Source organism: Miscanthus floridulus, chromosome 10, assembly GCF_019320115.1.
Source record: "Miscanthus floridulus cultivar M001 chromosome 10, ASM1932011v1, whole genome shotgun sequence".
NCBI lineage: Eukaryota > Viridiplantae > Streptophyta > Magnoliopsida > Poales > Poaceae > Miscanthus > Miscanthus floridulus.
Genome location: NC_089589.1, coordinates 118,512,912 through 118,520,785, shown reverse-complemented (window position 1 = coordinate 118,520,785; position 7,874 = coordinate 118,512,912). Strand labels below are relative to the sequence as shown.

At 46.3% G+C, this 7,874-nt stretch overlaps 1 pseudogene; it reads right to left on the bottom strand.

Annotated features, from left to right (window-relative positions):
* Positions 1 to 6,995: 6,995 nt before the first annotated feature.
* On the bottom strand, positions 6,996 to 7,620 carry LOC136489411 (protein TOPLESS-RELATED PROTEIN 2-like; annotated as a pseudogene).
* Between the last annotated feature and the right edge of the window lie 254 nt (positions 7,621 to 7,874).

Here is a 7,874-nt window from a genome sequence, read left to right as displayed (position 1 = left end):
CTATTCCTAGTATCTAATAATAATATACAGAGTCACTTGGAGATACTCTAAGGAGGGTGGCTGGTGAAGGTGTGCATTCGTTTTATATAGGTTCTCCATTGATTTACCGGTGAACTGTTATGGGAAGGAGATGTCAATATTGACACAAGCACATGTCCAACACCATATACACAGGCACACAACAAACAAACACAAATGCATGCATGTGTAGGCATATATTGGTAGTGCTAGCGCTGATGTCCGGACGCCCGCGCCAGCTCCATGTCACGCGCCCTGCCTGCTCAGATTGGCACGCTTTGTTTCCCACACGCACACGGGACCGTTCACACCTGCTCCGTTTTGCATGCGCACGCGGGGACTGCCCGCACGGCCCAAACGCCTCATCCTGCCCGCGCTGTCCGCACGCACGCGGGACCGCCCACACCCCTCCTTTCCAGCACACACACGGGGACTGCTTGCGCCTACTCTGTTTCACGTGCGTAGGAGGGAATCCACATGCCCCGCTTGTGGATGCATGCCGCGTGACTTCAACCGTCCCATCTAATAGTATACACTTGTGAAACATGAAACACTTGCAACATGAAAATACTTGATGCAATATACGTCTGAAACATATGGAACATACACTTGCAACATATATGTGTGAAATATATGCAACATGTGCAACATACTTCTGAAATAGATAAAACATTTTGAACAGATGCTTACAACATATGTATATAGCCATTCCAATATATGCAACATCCAGATATACTTTTATAGCATCCATATGAAACACTTGCAACATACCTCTGAAACATCTGCTGAAACACTTGAAACATAAGCTTGCAACATGCACTTTTATTGCAACATCCCGTTGATGAGGTCGCGCATGGCGACGACCACAATGTTCCTGGTGGGAACTGCGGTAGCAGCAACAAGCTCGGGTTGGTGGTGGCGCGGCTTCTAGCCATGCTGTCTTTGGCTGACCGCAGGAGACGATGTCCCAGCCAGCGGCAACCTTCTCCTGGTGGCGTTGGTGTTGTAGTGGTGCAGTGCACGCCATGGAGGCGATGGGCGAGGTGGATTGGGCCACGGTGGTGGATGGGGGTGTGGCAGGGGATGGAGCATTGTGGGGAAGACTTGGTGGGGCACAGCGTGGGATGGGGGCACCGCGTGCCGCGTGTCGCGTGTCGGATGGCGGCACGATAAGGCGGAGTGGGGCGGGTGGACGACACAGTGAGCCTCGATGGGTGAGGCGAGGAAATTTGTGTGGCAGGGTGTTGTATGTTCTTTTGGTGCTGTAGAGAGTGGAGAGATGGGAGAGAGCATAGAGGAGAGCAGTCTGGTTGACTATTGGGCCGGACCGCTCGCAGGCTTGGGAATGTGGCATCCGGACGGACTGACGCCCTGCACAGAGCATTATGGCACATATATCCCATACCTGCTGGGTGTTCGTAGCTCCCTCTTTTTTAGTTGCGGATCAATGACACCATGGCGTCCTGCACCAAATAAATTGCAATGCACAAACCAGCAATATGTGTGGGAGACATTTTTTGCTAACCGAAACACAAAACAATACTTTATGTTATTTATCGCTTCCGTTGTGTGTCATTATGGTGGCAAAATCTTTAGTTGGCTAGATGGCACATTCTTATTCAGAATACTCCGGCAAGTGTATTTATTTCTGCTCAGAATGTGTAAGTTGGAACAAAGCTTCCACAGTAACATTACGTTTTGTCACCTGTCAATCAAGTCTAGAAATTCACAAATGGTATAGAGCATAGGCATGTATTGCTGGAATTCTATGTGAGTACACCAGATATCTAGTTGCGACTTCACCTGATGTACGTAGTTTGTTTTTCTTCAATCTCAGTTGCATTTCAATGATGTGTACCTAGCTTAATCATATAAAATTCCTCAGCCCAGCTATCCATTATGAAGTGGAAACGATCTAGTGAGAGAGAGATAGAGAGATACAGTACGACCAAATGCATATTTTTACTGCAATCTCGATGGTAGAAATTGGAAGGAAGCACATTGTGATTATCTTGTGATCTGGGTCAGTAAACCATCAATCGGTGTGGAAAGTCTAGCAGTACATAAAGTCACAAGTTTAGAGGGTGACACGTGTGCTCATACTTGATCCCCTCTGTTTCCACGGCATCGTGCCCCACGAAACCTTTCCTTTCTGGTTTCCAGTTTCTTGACAATGCTTCACCTCACTCTAAAGCTTCGTTTGTTTGTTCAAATCAAAGGGATAGAAGGGGATTGGAGAGGGTTGAGGGGGATTTTGACTTGTAGGGGATTTAATACTCCTCAATCCCTCCCAACCCCCTTGGTTAAGGCATCAAATGAACAGGCCCTAATGCAGATGGATCGTCTCCCTTCACTTGGCTTCCCCCACGAAACTATATCCCTTTCTGGTCTTCTCTTTCTTGACTATGCGTTTTGTCAATCCAATGCCTGGGCTACCGCTCAGGCCACTAAGGCCTCGACCAAGACTTACATACGCCCAACCATGATAAAAAATTAAATATGTGTACGGTCAACTCTATATATAACCTTACTCCGACCCCCCTCTCTTTATTGCCACCTGCATTTTTGTTAACATGGTTTTGGGTGGCTTGTCTATTAACCGTGTTACAAACAAAGTTTTAAATAGCCGGCTATAGCTGAAGCTATAGCCGGAGATAGCTGCTGGAAAAGATAGAAGCTAAGATATGTAATTTTTAGTGCTATGAAACCAAATCAGCTAATAGCCAGAGATATCCGGAGATAGCCGCTATAGCTAGGCACATTTTAGCGGCAGCCCAGCAGCTTCTACCGCGCGAGAGCCCAAGATTTTCGCCGGCCCAGCAGCAGCCCCCGCCCCCACCATAAGGACCTGGCAAGCAGCAAGCAGCAACCCTAGCTCCAAGTCCCATCCTCTCGGTTTCTCTATCGTGCAAAAGGAGGCGGCGGCGGCGGCTTCTTCTTCTGGGCTTCAGCGGCGGTGGCGGCAAGGGTTCCCCAAGCGGCGCGGTAGCCGGTGTCTGGTGCGACCGTCTCCGCTCAAACTCGAAGCCATCTCTTCTCCTCGCGGCTTGGTAATCCACATACAAGAAGGCCGCACGAGAGATCACCGCAGCGCGGACACCGCTTCCCCGTCCGACGAGCTCGGGCGCGACGGCATCCATGTCGAGCTCTCCTGGTCCCCGGTGGCATCCCTCCGGGAGCATGCGCAGTTGGTGCTGGACAAGGCGTCACACTGCAGGCGTGGAGGCGCGCCATCCTCTCCGACCCATACAACCTGATGGGCTCGAGGTCGGGCGCCAATGCGTGCGCCTACCATGGCGGCTTCTGTGTGCCCTCGCCGCAGGACCCCGACCTCACCGTCGTTGCCTCCGTCGACCTCAGCCACGCCGACCTCGGCGGCCGCACCACCGTGGAGTTCCTCCAGACTGAGGACCACCTTCCGCACCTCAGCGCCCCCTACCTCCTCGCCGAGCTCGCTGCCATGACGCAGCTCCTACTCTCCTACCACCACCACCACCACGGGATGCGGCTACGGCTTCACCAATCACTACTCCACCACGAGATGCATCCTTGCTGGTCCTGGATGCTACTTTGAGCAAGCCAGGTGCTCACTCCGTTCATGCATCTAGGGTGTTCGACGAAATGTGGAGCTACCACTCAGTGCAGGTGCTACATTGACATGGCAGTTCTCTAGGTGGTTGCTGTGCTTTGGGGTTCCTCAATTTCATGGGTAGCCGGTGAATCGATATTCGTAGTCTCTGCATATGCACTTGGATATTACCTGTATAGAGTTTGCAGTCTTGATGTCAATGAGGCCACCACCAAATCAAATGATTAGTCAGTTTGTGAAGCCTAGACTAGCAGAGTGCAATCAAGATTTAATTCAACTGATCGAGCAGACAACATTGTATTGCAAATCAACTGCTCAGTTCCTTATACTGTTGCCGTCACTAGATGATGTTCACTGTTCAGCTTATGTCCAGAGTACTTGGCTTTCACCTTGGTGCCACTGTTTTGCGCCTCGTGGGTCTGTGGTGTTGCTACTGCCATGGCCACATGATCAGTGTTTTGTCTCCAAATTCTAAGCTGTTAGTTGCAGCAGTTTTAGCACCTTGGGATCTTGGATGTTCTGTGCTGCAATTAGCATGGTGTAAAGTCTTCCAGCTAAGTTGTCCCTTCGTTTTTGTTCTTTTGGAAGAATTCTAGAACCCAGTGTGGTTAGCCGCATATACTTTCAAAGTGTTATGCAATGAAGCCAATGTGCAGTTCTGCCATCTGGAAGTGTTCTGGTGCTTCAACAGAGGCCTGCTTCCCTTGGCAATGGAAATGAACTTTTCACTTCAGCTTTGTCAATGTGGTCATAATGGTAAGTCGTTCATCCACCAGGCCTGCATCAATCGACTCCAGTAGGAAACGGTGATTCAGACTTTCAGAGAGCCATCTGTTCCTCTAGATCCAAGCGGCGGCGGCGGCGAGGGGACCCCAAGCGGCAGCGGCTTCGTCTTCGGCTTCACCATGGCAGATCAACAAAGTAAGTGCTGGACTCTCTGAATTCAGTTCCCGACAAATCCATTTAGAGCAGTCTTGTATGAGCAATGTGTTGTAGCGGCTGTTATCATTGTCATAAATCCATTTAGTGCTGGAATCATAGTTCAATGTGTTTCAGTATTCTGTTCCACTTAGCCTGTGATGTAATGTACTCCTATGAACCTGTAATGTACTCCTTTGAACTGGTTATGTATCAATTGGTAATGGTTATGAAGTTATGCCAAGGTCATGTCTTTTTTCTATTTTTTTTTTAAAACAGCTAAATGGCATAGCTGCAGCTATCTCCCGCTATAGCTGCGCTTAGCTGCTCAGAAGGCCAGCAGCTAAGAGGCATAGCCGGCGATTTAAAACATTGGTTACAAACCAGATCTGCTCGACTCCATCTCGTTTTTTCACCTGCCTCGATGTTTACACGGGTTTAGGCAGCTTGTTTACTCATCATGTTACAAATCATAACAATCTTCCTAATATTTAAGTTTCATGAGTTCCATGCTTGTTAAAGATAGTGAGAATTGAATATGTGGTCCTTTTAGATGCAGAAATGTTTGGATGCACAAATTAGCAAAATGTTTGACACATTATTAAGTGCCAGAGGCATAGAACAATAATGATAACTTCCCAATGACAGATTATGTTCATGTAAAAGGCCGTACATTGGACGGCGCAACTGGAGCGACTTCATTGGGCCGAATTTGGGACCTCTAATCAGTAATTAATCACTAAATGCAATTAGCCTTAGTGCTGGTTATTTTTTTATTTTCAGTTTCTGGCCACAGTCCATATGAATCACAGTGCAAGCAATCAACAATCACCCGATGACATACGTGACTCTGTTGTGACATTATGAATTGCATGTCCACCGTGAGTTCTGACTTCAGAGTTCACCGTGGCTTCTGACTTCCGAGTCGACCATGACTTCCCTCACATTCCACATGACGATTTAGTGCACCCTTGCATTGGCATGCACTACTGGAATCTCACATTTTTCTGTGTGCGAAAACACACAGAAAAATGCGAATACCGTTAAAAAAATATTTTTCGGATGGTGTACCCTTAGAAAAATACCCACAGAAATATAATGACAGAAAAATTCAATTGTTCTGTGCGTTCGCCGTCAGAAATTTTTTTTCTGTGGGTGTTACACGCACAGAAAAATTGCGTTAGCCCAGATTAAATTTAAATATTGTGTGTGTTGATACTCACAGAAAAAAAGAAAAGCCCGACAGGAAAATGATTTTTCTGTGGGTGTTACACGCACAGAAAAATTACGTTAGCCCAGATTAAATTTAAATGTTGTGTCGGTCTCGGTTAACGCACAGAAAAATATCAGACCACCGACTGAAAAAACCCTTAACCATGCATCAAATTAGATACAAACAGAACAGTAGCAACAACATATTAAATATGGACTGTCCATACTGTAATTTCATCACAACATAATAGATAGCATACATATAAAGATCCAAATGTTCAGCACATTCATTAATGGCATCCGGGCTACATATAGATGATGTCCAAATGGTCCGGCATCAATACATTCAAAAGCATTAACATCTCATCTCAACAGTTCAAGTCTTAGTCAAGATGAGTAAAATACCAGCATGCATCATTGAGTCATATTATAGCTAAAACTAAAACTAAAGCTAAAGCTAAAACTAAAGCTAACACAACCATCACATTATCGATGCATGATCGCCATTGTTGTCGGAACCTTGATTGTGGTCAACGTTTGCAGCATGAAGATCCCCCTTGGTGTGGCTGCAACATTGAACCAGTATAAGCAATCAATAGTCAGGATAAGTTAAATGGCCTGCTTGTGATAATACTTACAGCATGAGCACCCATTGGCGAAAATCCAGCTGACTTAGGGATGGATCCAACAAGCGGACCATTGGTAGGTGGAGGTGCTCTTGCTCCATTGGTAGGAGCAGCACAAGAGTGATCAGTAAAGAGTGTCTTGATGTCAGGGTTTGGTCTAGGGTTCTTGCAGAGCTGATGTTGCCAGTTCAGACTGAAAGGCATTAGAAAGAAAGAAATAAAGCCCAGTTAGCCTCACCTTTTACATGCACGAAATGTGCTTTTGGAAGCACTGTTAGACTTGTAGGCATAACAAGTAGAGAAATCCCAATTGTTGCATGTATGGATACGACCTTACAATAAGGAAAAAGGATGGTATCTGCTATAACATAAGCATCTAAAGCTAGAGCCGCTATAAAGTGATAAAATTTCTTTGCACATTGTCAATAAAAGCTGGTTACTTAGGATAAACAGGTAGAGATGTCCAAATCACATGAAAACAATCCCAAAAGAACCATATCAAGAAGGTTCTGTAGCGCTGGACAACTAGGAGCAATAAAATTCCAACAAGTCAAATGAACAAAGGAAGCATCGACTACATTTAACTGTCACCTTATCCATCCATAAATACTAAGGGAGGTCAAATAAACACATCATTTGGCATCAGAATAACCAAAAAGAAGATAAAGAACAAACATAGTAAACCTACACAAGTCAATATGTGTTATTAAACATATCAAAATTAAACCATCAAAATCACATTTGCTCATTTTGCCTGTTGATCATCAACACACAATCACATCTGGATGCACCGGCCCAATGCACTAAACATTTTGCTTCTGAAAGGAAAGTTACCGTACCTAAAATTCTCCAAGGTCAGCAGTTGTGTTATCTCCTTGAACAGCTCCTCATTGAAGGAGGCGAACACCTTCACATCCTTCACGAGAATCTCCACAACCTTGGCCCTATCATGCCTCTGAGTAGCGGTTGTCCTCCAGCTTGGTGAAGCCGCTGAGGTACCTCTCCACCTCGTCCCACTCGCCGCCCTGCACGAGGTCCTCGAAGTGCTTCATGTTGAAGTAGAAGCACGACTCCTGCTCCAGCCTGCACAGGCAACCACAAAAAGCATAAGAAATCCTAGTTCACCCAGCAAAGCAAGGCTCCAAAAACCTCATTCATGATTATGGCGAGTACTCACTTGTGCACTATCTCCTTGAACTTCTCCTCATCGAGGAACTGCAGGATGAGGAAAACCAGCTCCCTGCTAAGAGACGACATGGCTCCCCCGATCCCAGCCAGAGCCTCCAGCTCTCAAAAACACGCCTAAACCTCGAGCCGCCACCCATGCAGACATTGAAGGTTGCTACTGCTACCTCACTTATAGTGCCACCATACTTTTCCAAAAGTACCACAAACTGATAAACTAGTGAATTCTACATTTTCACAACCACAAACTGGAAAGCAGATGGATGGGATATGCAAGATAGGTAGCCAAATGGCACAATAATGTCCAGTACCCAGGTTCATCTATA